This window comes from Falco naumanni, chromosome 6, assembly GCF_017639655.2.
Source record: "Falco naumanni isolate bFalNau1 chromosome 6, bFalNau1.pat, whole genome shotgun sequence".
Taxonomy (NCBI): domain Eukaryota; kingdom Metazoa; phylum Chordata; class Aves; order Falconiformes; family Falconidae; genus Falco; species Falco naumanni.
The window spans coordinates 25,150,956-25,168,270 of NC_054059.1; the positions used below are offsets into that span (position 1 = coordinate 25,150,956).

The 17,315-nt window shown below is 40.4% G+C and overlaps 1 long non-coding RNA gene across 4 annotated transcripts; it reads right to left on the bottom strand.

Moving 5' to 3' along the window:
- Positions 1-1,381: 1,381 nt before the first annotated feature.
- On the bottom strand, positions 1,382-12,695 carry LOC121090688. 4 transcript variants are annotated; one of them, XR_005828661.1, is made up of 7 exons: positions 7,028-12,695; positions 4,997-6,260; positions 4,091-4,174; positions 3,226-3,325; positions 2,210-2,248; positions 2,003-2,084; positions 1,382-1,903 (listed from the first exon to the last, which is right to left on the bottom strand). It is a non-coding gene; the product is annotated as an uncharacterized LOC121090688 (long non-coding RNA). The 4 variants fall into 4 exon arrangements; XR_005828660.1 differs by having other exon boundaries at positions 4,022-4,174; XR_005828662.1 differs by lacking the exons at positions 4,997-6,260; positions 7,028-12,695 and having other exon boundaries at positions 2,210-2,269; positions 4,022-4,287.
- Positions 12,696-17,315: the final 4,620 nt, after the last annotated feature.

The window sequence follows — 17,315 nt, forward strand, 5'->3', positions numbered from 1 at the left end:
AGGAACAGATACAGAAAGGGAGACAGTTCTAAATTATTAATTTGTAGAATAAAACCTCATGTGAGTTTACATCTCTTACAGTCTGGTCCTTAACAAAATTCACACCCATTATATTAAAACCTTTCTGATAATTTAGGATTTAGTGGGTGATGTTTTTTTCCTGTGGAAGCAAGTAGCAATAAAACTCCAGCTCCAGGTTTGTTGTGCCTAAAACTCCCCTCTAAGAAGTACATTACCCAGCTCCCTTGTTTTTCTGCAAGCCTTCATTCTTTAAGTCACTGCTGTTTCTGATGCATGACAAGCAATGAGTCATCAGGAACTTACCATTAATGTATCTGGGTAAGAAATTACATCCTCTGCCCCTTAACAACTTCAGGATTCCCAGAACTGTTCCACATTTCAGGGATGAAATTGAGATCTTTAATTTTTCTTTATTTTCCTATGTATTTCTCCACAGCTTATAAACCAGTGATTTAAGGGGACCACAAACTGAAAAAAGGAGGGACAACAATACTTTGTGTCTTCGAGGAGACCTGGAACACCTGCTATGAGTGTTGCTCACCATTCACACATGTGCTGCTATTTTGAATTAAAGAGAATACAAAAAAACTACTTGCATGTTTGAAACCTTATGGTATCAATAAAGTGTCAAAATCGCTGCAGTTCTGATGCAGTGATATTGCGAGTACCACTTGCATTATTTTTTTGCAATGCCCATTTTTATATTCCTATAGTGCTGTTGCACTTGCAGCAACAGACAATATAACTGCCTCTTTAGGAGCTTCTCAGCAAAATCACATACTAATAGCACCAATCTGGCTCAAAAGTACAAGGTCATTCTGATCCTTTGCAAATATATTCTTCACCAAGGGCAACTGCTACTAGAAGCAACCCCCTAGGTTGTTAAAATAGCAGATCATCTCTTATGGTATGTTAGAAGCACAGGCATTTGGGGAAGTAAAAAAAAAAAAAAGATATCCTTATTATATTTATTTGCACAAAAATCAAAAGTCTTTCATTTGTGCTTCTAATATAAATGCTTAAATTCCTTTAAAGGAATTGCATTAAATATCTCCATATTTATCAGCTCCTATCAGTCCTCCTAGCATATAAAGGCAGAAGATGCAATATGTTTTTATATCCATATCAAATAACATGAGATCTGCAACACCTGCTATGAGCATATCTCAGCATTAACTTCTCAAAAGGAGTTAAACTACTCACAAATCACTTCGAACACTTTGAATAAATGCTTGCCCAAATGAGAAAGGTGCAGTATTTTCACTGACAAGAAAGGGGGTTTACCAAAAATGGTTCAATTTTATAACCTACATAATTAGAGTAAACAAAGAAAAAGGCAAGATATTGGAATTCTTTTCCATTCATGGACTTTTTTATTTAGAGATTTGTATTGAAAGTACTCAATGCAACAATCCAGGTATGATCTTTTTAGTCTATTGTATTTCATATCATGAAAATGTGAGCACATGAAAGGCTGTTACATGATATTTTAGGCCGAGCTGATGTGGGATGACACCTGGGTTTTCATTTTAGTGTCGGGGACAGAGCGGCTAAAGAAAGACAAGGGCAGCCTGAAATAACCCATATAGAAGAGTTGCAAGCATTATCCTACTTTGCATAAAACAATTCCACGTGAACTATGCTTTTTTACAGACATTTTTTACACAAAAATGTTACAAAACACATATTACATCGGTATACTACAAAGAATTATAAAGAATTTCATGTAAAGAAAGTTTTAATACTTTTTGCCCACCAGTGACACCTCCACTTCATCCAGTGCCAGCCCTCTATCAGTTCAGAGGGCTGTGGGACGAATCAGATCCCCATTCACATCACTCACTGCAGAAGCCAAGATCCGTGTAATGAGCATGACAAGGGACTGCAAAGAAAGAAACATAATTTTGCATGCATTACCTCGAAGAGTTAAATTTTACCTTTACTTCTGCTATGGTGTTTATGTGTCACACTGTCAGCGCACCATTACAGAGGTCCCTTAAATCAGAAATCTCCTAGGTGATTGCGTGCTCCTCATTTTATGGCCCCCACGTGGTCTGTGGAATCTGTTTTATAGATAAGGTAAGAACTCAGTGTTACTCCTCATAGTCCATGCAGCCTTTGCTACCAGATCACACAAATTATGAAAACAAATTGTGAATATAAATTATGAAAAAACCCTGCCTCTTACCTTGTTTTAAGTGCATTTGAGAATCTTGTTCTTCCATCTCTAAAACAGGGAAAATGGCATCTTTTAACACAAGAACACATTGAAGTTAAATTAATAAATAGCTAAGGAGCACTATGACACTAGGCAAGAGTACGATAGGAAATATTTCTATGCTGACAAGGTCAGTATTTCTACATTCAGGATTAAGTTTTAATCTTGCAAGGGAAACATAAGGGAGTCCCACATCTCAAACAAAGAAAACTAAAGTAAATACCTAATTACTACTCATTTTGGGGGTATCACCCATTCAGGGTGTTAAATTAGTCAGGGACTGTGACAAAAATTATATGAGAACTTGTAATTAAAGACACTTTCACATGACATACATTGAAAGGGGTCATAGTAAGATTGCAAAGACTTCTGGCATTTTCCAATATTTGTGTTCTTGATTTTGCATCCTTATTCTCCAAATGAAATCTTTCATAATGCTCTAAGATTGTTTTATTCTATCTTTATAATTTACATTGGAGTTCAACACATTCAACTTCCTTCCATTGATGGGGATTTCAGCTCTTCACAGGAGGTCTCTGTAGTTGAGAGTACTTTGATATTCATTGCCCCATGCTTACTGTGTTTTGGTCGTGGAACAGAAACAGCATTAAATCAATAGGTATAAATATATTCCACCATAACATGAATAATGTCAGCTTAGAGGAAAATTGATAAATTGGACTTTGTAGTCCGTTAAATAGGTAAAATATACTAATGCAAATAGAAGTACAATAGCATAATTCAGTAGAAAATGAAACTCTATAGCCTCAATCCTCATAAGCACTTTAGTTCCTACTTCTCATTGAAATAATTTTGCAGACATTTTGCACCTGAACAACTTAAAAGATTTATGCCTTTAAATTTTTGTTGCTATTTTGCATTTTATTTTTGAATGAGTAACTCAGGCTGTTAAGCAGTAAGACCACAATTGAGAGGAAGCATACTATTTTTCATATACTGTGAGATCAACACATGTGGCCAAATACCTTGTCATATCAGTCACTGATTTCCTTTTTGTTTACCGTAACCTTTCTGGAAGAGCAGAGGGAAGAGGACAGCAAATGGAACATCCAGGAAAACGACCACCTAGAACACACAACAGTCTAGTAAATAAATGCAAAATACCTTAAGAAGACAGAGGGAATTAATCCTTTCCCACCCTATGGCAATCAGGTTATATCCTGTATAATGGTATTTCATAGATTGCTAAGAAATAAAAACAGTACCTGTTGTAAAATTACCTATCCCTGTTAGTTTTACTGGTTCTTTTCTTGGCTAGCCATTTCAACAAAATGGGTATAATACATTCAAGTTACTTCTTCACCTTTTTTCTATCTGTCAATGTTTGGTTATTTTAACCACGGCTGTAGTGGGTTTGCACGGCAAGGTTTTGGTAAGGGGAGGGGGCTACAGGGGTGGCTTTTGTGAGAAGATGCCAGAAGCTTCCCCCACATCCAAGAGAGCCAATGCCAGCCAGCTCTGAGACAGACCTGCTGCTGGCCAAGGAAGCACCCATCAGTGATGATGGTAGTGCCTCTGGGATAGCATATTGGGGGGTGGGGGGTGGGGTGGGGGTATGTGTAGGAAATCTGCACCCCTGAGACAGGGGAGTGAGACTGTGTGAGAGCAGCAACTCTGCAGACACCCAGGTCAGTGAAGAAGGAGGGGCAGGGGGACTTCAGGTGCCAGAGCAGAGATTCCCCTGCAGCCCGTGGTGAAGACCATGGTGAGGCAGGCTGTGCCCCTGTAGCCATGGAGGTCCACAGTGGAGCAGATATCCACCTGCAGCCCATGGAGAACCCCACACCGGAGCAGGCGGATGCCCAAAGGAGGCTGTGACCTGAGGGATACCTGGGCTGGAGCAGGTTTGCTGGCAGGGCTTGTGATCCCACAGAGGACCCACGGTGGAGCAATCTGCTCCTCAAGGTCTGCGCCCTGTGGAGGGGACACACGCTAGAGCACTGTATGAAGAACTGCAGCCTGTGGGAAGGACTCATGTTGGAGAAGTTCATGGAGGACTGTCTACCATGGGAGGGACCCCACACTGGGGCAGAGGAAGAGCGTGAGGAGGAAGGAGCGGCAGAGACATGTGATGAACTGACCATAACCTCCATTCCTCATGCCCCGTGCTGCTCAGGAGGAGGAGGTAGAGAAATAGGGAATTAAGTTAAGACCAGGAAGAAGGTAAAGGTGAGGGGAAGGTGTTTTTTTTCTGATTTAAATGGTAATAAGTTAAACTAATTTTCCATAAGTCAAGTCTGTTTTGCCTGTGACTGTAACTGCTGAGTGATCTCCCTGATCTTATCTCAGCCCATGAGCCTTTGTTATATTTTCTCTCCCCTGTCTGGTTGAGGAGCAGAGTGACAGAGCGGCTTTGGTGGGCACCTCACATCAAGCCAGGGTCAAACCACCACCATAGATCACCTCAATAGTTGAGTGTCTTGCAATCTTCTATTCCCAGCATCCCGAGAGATAAAATTATTTCCATTTTATAGACCGGGCAATAAAATACACTGAGAAGACTAGAGGGGCAAAGGCGTTAGATGCCCTACCACTCATGGAAAGTCATAGACCAACGTTTGGCATTAGGCTCCTAAAAAATGCATTGAAAGAGCCTGCAACCTCCCGCTGGCATCTTTTGTGTTAATGTCTAGTCAAGAGTCACTTCAAGCTAGCTGATGCAGAGGTGTGCTAAGACCCACGGCTCTCTATGGTGAAGGAATGCTATTCTTTCTCTACATGTCACAGTCCCTTTACCTTCTCCTGCAGTAAAATCAGCCTTTTCTCCAAAATAGTTGAAAGACAGTTGTACTGCTGCTTCTGCCTCCCTTCATCCAATGTCAGTGGTTAAAGCACTCAGCCAGCCTGTAGGAACATAATTCCAGTTCTTTTCTCTAAATGTGAGAAACTTGCAGTTGCCACGGTGAATTCTGCTATGGGGTTGCATAATGTTGTGATATATGATGTTTGTAGCATTATCTGTTGAAGCTGCATAATTTTGATTGGCAAAATATAGAAGGAAATAGTAAGCGTGAGCAGGGCTGGTTAAGTGCACTCATAAGAGGAAAAGCTATGAACCAGGTTCTGCTCCTCTGAATACTTAATACAAGAGACTTAAACATTCATTGAATTCAGATAATATTTACTTAAGCCATTAGTCAATATTTTCCTCATTAAGGATAGCAGGATTTGACCCATTCTACAATCAATCCAGTGGCACCATGTAAATAATGTAGTTTTTTAAATCACATCTTTCATACAGAAGGATTCCTTAAGCAAATGGAATGAAATTTACAGATGCAGCACACATAATATTTAGATGTAATATTAGCTCCATCAGGAAGAAAACATACTGAAAGTTAACAAAAATTGATTGATGCTCCCCGACTGGAAGTGTCTGTAATATTTTGCACAATAGCAATATGGAATATGTTAACTCCATCAACACCAGTGTCTCCTTTACAACTGCTGTTGCTATTCTAACCACATTATCAACCTCACACATGTTTACCTCAGGGATATTTAGCCAGCCATAATTGACTTTTGCACAAAAACAAAGCTGCAGGCAAGGTTTAATCCTTTTGGGCTTGCCTTCTCACTAAAATAAATAAGTATCTAAGAGAATTCTAACTAGATCAAATATAAAATCAGAGAATGGAGGGAAACCGTTCAGTCTTTTTCAATTTTATATTTCTTAAAATTTTAATAATTAGAATGTCTAGAAGCTAACAAACTCTTCGCATGTAAGATGTTACAAATAAAGAGGACTCAGCGTTTCCACTTCCAGTAACAGTATTTATCTGATCATTATTTAACCATCTCAAATCCCTTCATGGAGGCAGAGTTGAAAAAGGCCTCATTGTACTGATATCACACTAAACTTCAGCAGATAAGGTTAATGCCAGTTAGCACTGATTGCACATAAACTCTAGGTGAGACTAACCTTGCCTGATATGCTGGGTGGTGTTGCGGTTTAACCCTGGCCGGCAGCTCAGCCCCACGTGGCTGCTCACTCGCACCCCTTTGGTGGGAGAGAAGCAGAAGAGTAAAAGTGAGAAAACTCCTGGGTTGAGATAAAGACAGTTTAATAAGTAAAGCAAAAGCCACACACACGAGCAAAGCAAAGCAAGGAATTCATTCTCCACTTCCCATCTGCAGGCAGGTGTTCAGCCATCCCCAGGGAAGCCGGGCTCTGGCACATGTAACAGTTACTTGGGAAGACAAACGCCATCACTCCAAATGACCCTACCTCCCCCTTTCATTCTTCTTCCCCCAGATCTATATGCTGAGCATGACGTCATATGGTATTGGGATATCCCTTGGGTCAGTTGGGGTCAGATGTCCCCGCTGTGCCCCCTCCCATCCCCTTGTTCACCCCCAGCCCGCTGGCTGGTGGGGTGGGGTGATGTAAGAAGCAGCAAAGTCCTTGGCTCTGTGCAAGCCTGCCCAGCAGTAACAAACGCATCCCTGTTTGTTATCAACACCGTTTTCAGCACAAATCCAAAACACAGCCCCATACTGCAAAGAAAAATAACTCTGTCCCAGCCAAAACCAGCACAGGTGGATAAGACTAGAGTTTAGTAGATCCTGTAACCTGGTGCTACCCAGCAAAGAAAGCAGTCTTGCACTGCTTTTACTCACAGCCCCTTATTCCCAGCCCTGCATAGGTTTGTCTCTTGTGCTGATACCAACATCTGTACAACTATGTGGTAAATCATTTCAGAGACCCGAACTGGCTGAAAACTAGCCACTTTTCTCCCCGGTTAGTTTCAACTCAGATGCACTCACCACACGCTGCATCTCACGCTTTGCAACGAATACATGAAGAAGGGGGAAAACTCCAGAACAGCTTCTTCTGACAGCAGGACCAGCTTACACTGATAATTCATCTTTGTCTTCAGATAGGTGGAATGAAGCATATTCTGGAGTTGCAGATCTTTTCTTCACTAGCAACAAAAGAGGCTCAGAAAACTAGTTTATATTTAAATTTCTAATTGCAGGTAGTTGAAGTGAAAGGGACCTCATGCACGAGCACAGCAGTCCATACAAAGACAAAAATTAAAATAAAAATACTATATTAAGAGTGAACACCCTCTGTTGGGCTTAGTGGCCGGCTGGGGTCAATTATCTCAAGTGCAGGTAAATGCAATGAGTGCTAGGCTACGCTGTCCTATAGATAAGAAGGCAGGGCACTTGGGATAAAATCATTGCTCCATAGAAATGAACAGCAAACTTCTTGTTGAAATAAAGCACATAAGAATTTTACCCTAGTGTTCTATATTTGATCCTGCTTTTATCCTTTGCTTAGCTCTTAACAAATCGATTAATATCTCTCTTCTCTCTCTAGCTGTAAAGTGGTCATTACTGTATGGTCTTATTTGTAAAATGCTTTCTAATAGTACATATGCAAGAATTAATTAAGTGTAAAGTATATTATTATCTACTGACAAGTCATCTGCTGTGCTAGGAGAGCAATTACAGAAAATGTTCTGTATATTTATATGCAGATAAATCTAGATTTAAGTTAGAAGACTGGAGGGGGAAAAATAATGCCGAGTGCTTTCCTTCATTCAGTCTTTCATATATGAAACTTTGTATAAAACTTTTGTAAAGTTCTCTGTGACCTATGTTAAGAATTCTATTCCCTGCAGGAAAAAGAAAAAAGAAACACTTAACTCAGGCCATAAACTTACTCAGGTATACAGATAACTTTCATTGCTACAGTCAAGTAACCATGGTTCAGCTTAATACATATGTAGAAACAAGCTGCAGGTTAACCAAAGAATGATGTTCTACACTCAAATAAATAGGAAGAAGTTTTATTTTCAAAATATAGCAATATTTCAGGTGTTCCTAGCAGACATATTTTTAAGCAAATGTGTGTGTGTAAAGGAGGTGTGTGATGAGTCATGACATTACATTGACATCTTTATAGATTTTCAGGGATAAATGAGCAAAAACAAAATAGAAAAAGTCCACAGCAATAATCATGGTATGAAAGCCTGTGAAGAGTTCATACATACCGTGATCTATGAAACTTAAAGCATTAAAGATAAAGAAATCATGATTCATCACCAATGTTTAATGTCAAGATTTTTCTTATATATTTATGGAGTTGCAGACAACTGAAAATAATTTCTGCTCAGATTCTTAAAAGATGGGTTACTCCTATTTTGCAATATTATATGTCATCACCCGTCTAAAATAATTAATAGGTGGTCACCTCTTCTCTTATAGCGTTTCTATGGCAGGCCCAAAGTACTTGCAAAGCTGAAATTTGTTTTCATGTATATGAAAACACAACTATATTTTCACTGTATTTTAAGTCATATGTGAAGTGGTATTACATTTTAGGAACATTAAATCAAGTCACTTACACATTGGTTGTACGAGTTGTCATTCGCTGGACTGCTGTTATTTAGGAATGAAAAGGCAGAAGGAGCAATTTAGCTAAGTAGCATGTAGGATGTTCCTGGTGTGTGAACAATACCGCATGTTAGTAGGTTAACAAATTAGGGCCATTTTCTGTGTAAATTTCTGAACAACATCAGAAGTGCATGCTGGTTGTAGCATGCAGTGTTAACGAGTGTAATGGAGTGGAGTAGACATTCTACCCGGTATCCTTTAGCAGAGTAAGCTAGGACACAACAGCATCTAGAACATTCTCTAGAGCAACCCACTCCTTCCATACTCTTTGCTGAACTCAGTCTGCTATCATGCCTATCAGAAACTGAGAACATGGCATTGTTGGTATTTCATGTGTTATGGACTAGACTTTTTAATGAGCAAATATATGAGAAAGTTACACTTTCTCCCCTCTCCAAACCTTTCTACATGAGTTATAACATTTACATTTTGATCTCACTGAGCCTATTTTACATGTAGGTTGTAAAACGTCTAGTCCATTGGGAACTATTCTATGTATGAATAAATAATCGGTTCTCTGTACGCTATAATGCATGTCTGTTAATGACACCACAAATCTATTGATCTCAGCCATCTACTTATCAACATGGTTTTTTATGTCAACATGTGTGTAAAATATTGCAGTGGACAATGGCTGGCCAACCACTTTAGACAGAGTGAGGAGAAACTTGTGATGAAACACTGTCTTGGAATTTGTGTAGCTACAAATTTCATAAACCGGTAAGTCTCCCATCTCTGATTCTCTTTTAAATATCTGCCATATAACTTGATCAAGAGCTGATGTGTCTGGATCCCAGTTTTCCCATACACCCATACACCAGCCAGAGTTCATCTACTTGTTTGTGGGGTGGCTGCTGGCCTTCCCCTCCCTGTATCTTTTATTCCACTTCCAGCTGCCCTGAACAGTGATCAATAAGTTACCAGCCTATTCTGCAATCAGTTTCCTAGCTCATTCCTGCTCCTACAAAAAAAAAAAAAAAAAAAAAAAAAAAGATCTTTTTCTTATTCTTTTTAAATTTTTTATTACCTAGATCAATACAATCAGAGTTCTGTGTCTGTCTAGCCTCCACTCACCAGAGCCAGCCAGTGCAGGGACCTGCCGGTCTCTCAGTGATGTTCGTGTCAACAGGGTGATTTTTTTTCCCCGCGCACGGAGTTCATTCTAATTGCTTCCTCTGAGATGCTGGGGGTGGCCTCGCTTCCCCTCTCCACGACTCCCTGTCTCTGTCCTGCCATGTCTGCTCTATAAAATGACGCCTTCCAATTTTAGGCCCATTTTTTTTCCCCACAAGTAGTGAATGCTCTGTTAATCTTTAGGAATGATCCTCCCAAGAAGGCTGTAACTTCTATTTTAAGGAAGATTTCAGTCTGGGTGGATGATTTTTATGACCGCAGCTAGTACTATTTCTAGTCTGCCTTTGTTATCTAAGGTTTGGTGGAAGGTCACAGAAGTTTAAATTCTGGACCGCCTTGTCAGAAATACCTGCCTGCAGAGTTTTGAACTGCCCATCCTGTTACAGAGCTGACTCTGCGTTGCTCTGGGTTTACAGAAGCCCTCCTATCAATAGCAGAATTTTCTGTTAATATTCCGTGTACTTGTCAGACCCTCTATATTTTCCTCCTCTCCACATGTTTGGAAAAGCTGTTTTTCATAATTCCAGTAGAAGATTCTGCCTAACAGACAACAACAATGGAGAAATATAATTCTAGGCATTTAACCAGATGTGTACAGTGCTTTTATCAGAGAAACTGCGTAACTATAAGACCAGCTGAAAAGAAATTGTGGTGTTACTATTCAAAATATTCTGGAACAAAATCTCCTCTTCCTCTCTTTCAAAGTTCTTCAAGTGTTAAAGGCATGGCCTTTATTTACAAGTATTTAGGGAAAGAAAAAGAGAGTGCACTTAGAACATTGAAGGAGGAAGAAAAAAGTGCTTTCATTGCTGTCCCGACAAAGAGTAAACAAATCACCGCAGCTATAATGACTTTCAGTTGTGTTAAAGCACTGTCAAGATTACTTCTAGTAATATGAAAGCCAAACTCTGAAATTAGAGCTGAAATTTAATTGGGAATGGAATATATTTTTCCCTGAAAAAAAACCACAAAAAAATCCATTTTCAGTCTACACTAAGGAAGTGAGGAAGTAAAGTTAAAATATCTACAAATTTAAAAGAAACCTATTTGAAGCAACAACCCTGGATTTGTAGAAACACCACAGTTTCTTAAACATGGGGTCTGATTTTTCTAGGCATCAGCTTATTCAGTGAATTATAACTCTTTTCTTATATAGTACATTTAAAAGAGATCCAGTTAATCTAACAAATTCATAAATACATTATTTTTTAAGATTTTGACGTTAATATGCCAATAACATCCCAAATGTATTCTATAAGTTTTTGCCTGTTGTATTCCCAGATTAAATATACAGCTATAAAAAGTAAATAGTTCATTTAATGCTCAGCTTTTCTTGTATAAACTTGGTGAGATTTGAATTATATTTTAAGGAAACTCATTGGAAACCCTATAACTTCCTAAGAAATTTCAGTTCAATGCAATATCTAATAAAAGGCACAGCACTATTTCAAATTTAGGAGATTAAATCTACTGGAAATCTGAATGTAATCCAGTATTTACATGATTAAAATGGATATGCAGGAAAAAAAAAGGTAATAATTTATGTACATAACTTTAGGCACCAAAGTTTGAAAAATGACCTGAAAATCTATGTAAAAGGATGAAAAAAATAAGCCCACCACCCTATCAGCATGCATAAACCTTGGCTACCTCTGATAGATGACTGTGATAAAATAAAGGCACTAGGTCAGGTAAATATTTTTGCCCTGAGCTGTCCGCTACGAAACCAAAAGCCCAGGTGGTAGTTTGAGGACCAGGAAGACAATTTTTTTCCATGTCAAATGCAATTATGCAGTACAGGAATTCTCATATGCATCGATCTTTGATTAACAAGGAATTGATTTAGAGATGAAAAAAGGGAAGTAACTTCCAGACCAGCACCAGACCCACAGTGAGCACAAGTAAACACAATTAAAAAAATTATTCTTCCAAAATCAACTAGAATCAATCTTTAAAATGATGTCATAGGAAAAATATTTCTCATAAGGAACTAGACAGGATTCCCTCTGAGCTTTATGTAATGAAAAGCAGCAACTGTACATAGCTTCACAGAAGTGCATGTCACCATACAAGAGAAACCCATATCTAATTATTCACCAGAAAATGGCCTCTCTGACATAAACAGGGAAAATTGTTTCATAAATCAATTTTGTGCTAACCTTCTGAACAAAAATGCACCACACATTTGAGATGCAATTACCTTGCCTTGTACATCACAGGATAAGGTGACTTGATATTCAAGGGAAGGCGAGGTGAGAGTTGCTCTTTGTTCTCTGCACTCTACATGACAATCTATTATCAGAGAAATTATAAACATTCGCAATAAATATATCGTCCTCGACCCTCATGCACAGGCCCGCCTGCACACACACACACACACCCCCCATGTAGTATTTCTTCACACCAGGGCTAGTGACAAGCTTACCGCTATCCTACAGCAGCAACTGTTGTGTGTACTGTGCTTATCCCCCTCCCACTGATCACACCACATAAATAATTTAGGTCCAGCCTTTTCTGTTGTGTATATGGTTAATGGGCATTTGCATCTGCTTTCCAGAAGCTTCTGGAGTGAGGGCCGCTTAAATCAGAAGTCCTGATTTTTTACTATTTTATTATCTTTATTACGATCTTCTTCAAATAAGCAAATAATCATAAGAATAAATCAGTGCTTGCTTCTCTAGAAAGAAGAATGATGCAAGCACCACTATTTATACTGTCTTAACACCACTGTATGATTTTTCCCACTTCCTGAAATTGCATTAGGGAATTTACAGAGAGGTACTTAAATGAAAAGCTCTTGCCTGGACTTCACAGAACAGTATGGATAGGCAACCAGGGATGAGAGGTGGGAAGTCAAGGTTTTGGCTGGGGTAGAGTTAATTTTCTTCATAGTAGCTGGTCTGGGGCTATGTTTGCATTTATGCTGGAAATGGTGTTGACAATTCAGAGATGTTTTCATTACCGCTGAGCAGCACTTACACAGAGCCAAGGCCTTTGCTGCTTCTTACACCATCCCACCAGTGAGCAGGCTGGGGGTGTGCAAGGAGCTGTGAGAGGACACAGCTGGGACAGCTGACCCCAACTGACCCAAGGAATATCCCAGACCATATGACATCACACTCAGCATATAAAGCTGGGGGAAGAAGAAGGGGGGGGAGGGGGGACAGGGACAGGACACACACATTTGGAGTGATGGCATTTGTCTTCCCAAGTCACCATTCTGCATGATGCAGCCCTGCTTCCCTGGGGATGGCTGAACACCTGCCTGCCGGTGGGAAGTGGAGAGTGAATTCCTTGTTTTGCTTTGCTTGTGTGTGTGGCTTTTGCTTTACCTATTAAACTGCCTTTATCTTTGAGATAAAGTTTTCTCCCTTTTACTCTTCTGCTTCTCTCCTCCATCCCTCTGAAAGACAGTGGGTGAGCAGCTGCGTGGGGCTTAGTGGCTGACCAGGGTTAAACCATGACAGTCCTTTTTGGTGCCCAGCTTGAGGCTAGAAGGGTCCAAGACAATGACAGGTTTGATTGGAATGTGCTAGATCAAATTTATGGCTGTTATTGCTGCTTGGCTATTAATTGGCAGGCTCCTGTGCTCGCCATGGGGCTTGCTTGCCTTTCTGTGCGTTAGAGTCTAGTGCTCATTAGTGGCTGCTTCTTGCTTTCGCTGCTTGCTGTACCACTGCACTGCTTATCATCTTACTCTGATGTGCCTGGCAGCCTTTTGATAACAGTAATGGGGATGCACTGGGCTGGCACACGGACAGGGCACCGCTGCTGTTTCTGTGCTGCTGTACTGGGCAGGCTGGAACTCCAGTGTGAACTCAAGTCAAAGGGATTGTGTGACCTGTGGATGAGTCCATGCAGGAGCAGGACACCCTGAAGCATCTGTAGCCATCAATAAGTCCATGCCAGAACAGGTACATCTCAAAGGATCTGTGGCCATGGTTATGTCTGTGCCATAGCAGGTATGCCTCTGAAGGGAATGTGGCCCAAGAGTAAGTCCATGCTGCAGCAGGTACACCTTGAAGCATCAATGGCTGTGCGTGAAGTAATGCTGGAGCACCTCAAAATATGTGGCCATGGATAAGCCCACAACAGAGCAGGTACACACACCCCTGGAGGGACTGCAGCCATGGCTAAGGCCTTGATGGAGCAGGTACATCTCTAAAGGCATTATGGCCCATGGAGAAGGCCATGCTGGAACAGGTGAACCTCAAAGCTACTGTGGCTGTGGGTAAGTCTATGCTGCAGCAGGTATACCCCTGAAGAGACTATGGCACATAGCTAAGGCTCCAGTTGGAGCAGGCACACCCCTAAGGGACTGCAGTCTGTGGGTAAGTCCAAGCTGGAGCAGGAGCAAGCGGAGGAGTTCATTGCAATGTTAAACCCTACGGGCTGGTCCAAAGGGACCATGGGTGGACATTGCAATGGAAGTATCTTTAAATTGTTGTAAGCTGTGATTTGAGTTGAACGTTATAGAAATAACTAGTGGGAACCACCTGAACCAATGGAGGACAAGACTTACAAGAACCAGTGCAAGTGCAGCAGAGACCTGACCTGAGCTGGCTTTGATGCCCAGAAACTCCAAGAAACATACCACTTGTTTTGCACTGAGTGACCACCATAACAAATGGAGACCAAAGTCATGGACTAAATAAACTCAGTGGACATTGTGGGGACAATTTGGAGACATTTATGGACATTTTAACAGACATTTCACTGGGGTGGTCCATAGACTAAGGGAATGATACCTGTGTATGATATCAAAGGATGGGAAGGGTGGTGGTGGTGGGTAATGAGGATGTATTGGATAGTATGGGACCCGAGCATGATATAAATGGTATGGAATAAAGGGTAGAGACCATGCTGGTTTTGCCTGGGGTAGTTAATTTTCTTCATATCAGCTGGTATTGGGCTATGCTTTGGGGTTGTGCTGGAAACACTGCTGATAACTCAGGGATGTGTTCATTACTGCTGAGCAGCGCTTGAACAGCGCCAAGGCCTTTGCTGCTCCTCACCCCACCCCACCAGCGAGTAGGCTGGGGGTGCGCAAGTAGTTGAGGGGACCCCAACTAACCAAAGGGACATTCCATACCATATGACATCATGCTAAACTCTATAAAACTGAGGGAAGAAGAAGGAAGGGAGGGGATGTTCAGAGTTACAGCATTTTGTCTTCCTAAGTTACCATTACACGTGCTGGAGCCCGGCTTCCCTGGGGATGGCTGAACACCTGCCTGCCGGTGGGAAGTGGTGAATGAATCCCTCATTTTGCTTTGCTTGTGTGTGTGCCACGACACAGGTTAATAGCTTAGAGCAATCACACTCTGCATCTTCAAAGGAGTCTGGCATGCTTTTGCTTCTTCACATTCAGTTTAAATATTTTTTTTTCTGGGAGTGCGCTCTAGTCATCACTACTACTTTTGCCCCTTTAACGCCCCTGTTTCTTTACATTATATGGACGTTTTCTTGGCTTGGTCACTGCACATAACAGAGACAGTTTGGCTCAGATTCTTATGAAAGTGAGGTTATTTAAAACCTGTTTTTCTCTCACAGCACTGAGCGCATGCAAGAGCAAGTCTTTTACTCATGCCAAGAGCCAGCCATGAACCCAAGTACAGCAAGTCAAAAGCTGCCTCAGGAAGAGGTTGCTTTTTACCAACATCTTACAGCCAACAGAAAAGAAATGAGCTGTAAGGAAGTATTTTCTTGATGAGACTGCTATAAATCAATAGATAAAGGATTAGAGGGATATTCAAAATGAAGGTGTCAAAATGGGAATGCAGAGACAAGGCAGCACGGATGAAGGAAGCTGGTGGGCTTACCGAAGATGATACTATTTGCATAATACATCAGCTTATACTTTCCTGAGGATAAACATAAACAGAGAAATAAATGACTGTGGCAAGCCTTGTATTTGCTTAAATCTGAGATCATTAAAGAGCAAATATCAAATTACTAAGTGTTAGCTTAGGTAATGTTTTTGGGGGAGGGTTTTTAATTCACAACATTGCTTGGCTTTGTCCTGACATATCTGACACCAGCACAGTAACTAACAATTTCTTATTTCACTACTAATTTTGGTTTTAAACCTTCAGGCCATGGTTTCTTTAGTGCAGTGTTGTGATAAACCCACCACTGATTGTGAACACATAATTCTGCATCTGGCTATATTATTTGCAAGTTATAATATTAATCTTTTTAATGCTGAGGATAAATTAATAAATACCATTGCTGGCATGAAATAGGTGAATGACAAGGGTTGAAATATATGGATTGTGGCCACTTCATCATCCAATGTCAAAGCAAAGAGCATTCTGCCTTTCTCCATAACGTCATCCTATTCCACTTTTGTCCTTATATATATTATGTCTTCTTTTTTTGGCACGTGATATGCATTCAATTAAGTAATAGCACTCCACATGTGGTAAGTGCTCTGCTCTAGTTTTACCTCACAGTACCATGTGCCATGTATTAGCAAACTAGACAATGATCTGATTCACTATGTATATTACTTTAAATGTGAAAACACTTCTCACAAATTGTATTTTTTGTATCTATCACTTAGTCTTCCACTGCTATTACCTGACTTTAAAAACTGTAGCAATTACACAGTGAAAACAACTTGAAAGTTCACGGCATCCTGCAGGAGACAACGCATTGTAATGCATATCCTCAATTCTCTGCAGGATTCAGCAGACTGCAAATCTGTCAGGGCCGAGTCTGCAGGGAAACTGTACTTTTCAGCTGTCTCTGCTGTATATAATCCACATTATATGATGCAGTAAGATATAAAATTGTCAGAAGAGCCCAGAGTTCTTCTCTCTTTACTTAAAATTATATGTGCAAAGACAAGGAGACTAAAGTAGAGTTTGTATGTTTTTGGAGCCAAAATCATATTGGTAACATGACGCATCATAAATTTGAAACCATCACCTGTCATGGCTGATCTTATGCAGGTGCTGAACAGTGGGCATTTGTGCTATAATAGCACCACGTTATATATCAGCCCTGGTAAGTGTTGGTCCATGCTTTTATCTAGTCATAGTAAACAAAAATAAAGAAATAAATAAGCATACAGCACTGTGAATACTCACAAGTAGATACATCTTTAAATAAATACTTGACAATAAAACCTTAATCATACTGACTTTAGTAAATCAGTAAAGAACTTTACAGATCCTGGACAGATGGTATTGTCCTACACTATTTCTTCAGAAGGTACACTGACACAGCAACATCTCCAAATTTTGGCAAGTGCTCATTGTGACAGAATCATCAGCTCTGGCTATAATTCAGATTTTGCTCCTTTCTCAACTTCAGTCCACAGCCTTTAGCTCAAGGTTTTTTTAAGTAGGATCATCTCTCACTCTCCTTGGAAACCTCTTAGACAAACAGTAAAGCCCACAGAACTGTGACAGCTACCCTTTGGCACCAGAAGAAATGAGCAGCAAAGGGTGGGCTGGATAGGAACTGCTTGGTCCAGCCTTGCTGCAGCTCGAATAGCTGTGTCTGGACA